The sequence below is a fragment of the Branchiostoma belcheri genome, unplaced genomic scaffold, assembly GCF_001625305.1.
Source record: "Branchiostoma belcheri isolate BF01 breed outbred unplaced genomic scaffold, Haploidv18h27 scaffold138, whole genome shotgun sequence".
Lineage (NCBI taxonomy): Eukaryota > Metazoa > Chordata > Leptocardii > Amphioxiformes > Branchiostomatidae > Branchiostoma > Branchiostoma belcheri.
The window spans coordinates 358,131-358,985 of NW_017802802.1; positions in this window are offsets into that span (position 1 = coordinate 358,131).

The window sequence follows — 855 nt, forward strand, 5'->3', positions numbered from 1 at the left end:
ATTTGACCTACTTCTAAGGACAACCACGTGACAACCAAAGAAGTGCCCAAAGTTTTCAACCATGCATTTTATAGCACATATGTTTATGTATCTATGATTAAAATTTGGAGCAAAAAAATTCACCATCTTTGGACTTACCAAACTTTGAAGTTGGGTAGAAATAACGCTTTTTCATAAGCCTCAAACACTGTATTGTGTTAGGGTTGCCCAGGTCATTTAAACGAACTTCTTGAAAATTTCAAAGCTATTCTGGAATAGCGGATTAGTTGGTCTTTTATGCCCATACATTGTTTTTCCATAATATTAAAGCACTTGCTCGTAATCGTGCCTTAAACTATGCCAAATTTCATGTTTTTCACATGTCTAGATCAGTGAAAATGGCCCCGAAACTTGTTTGGCCCGTTACCATGGCAACGATCGGTGCTGACCGGAAAGAAAGCTATTTTGAGGGGTTGTGGGCCAAGTACTATCACTGTGCAAAGTTTGAGCCAAATCGATTTTTTGACCCCTGCCACCATTGTTTGATCCTTACAGACATTCGCTCTTAAGAGGTGTTTACAAGTAGAAGTCAATGTCCTGAGGAATCTTTTAGTTTACAGTGTAGTATAGCCTGCTTGAAGTGTACTTGTAGTATGTAGGCTCAACTAACCACAGCAACTGTCTATGCATCAATAGAGCTATTAGTAGACTTCAGTTTTGGATGCTTGAAATAGAAAGAAAGCTAATCTTTTTTATTGCTTTTTTTGTGTATATGCCAGGTGCTGTGTGTGTGTTTATTTATGGTTCTGGTGATGTTTTGGTGACTGTATGACAACTTCTTCATTGCAACATTCAATGACTGGTTCTGATTTGTAA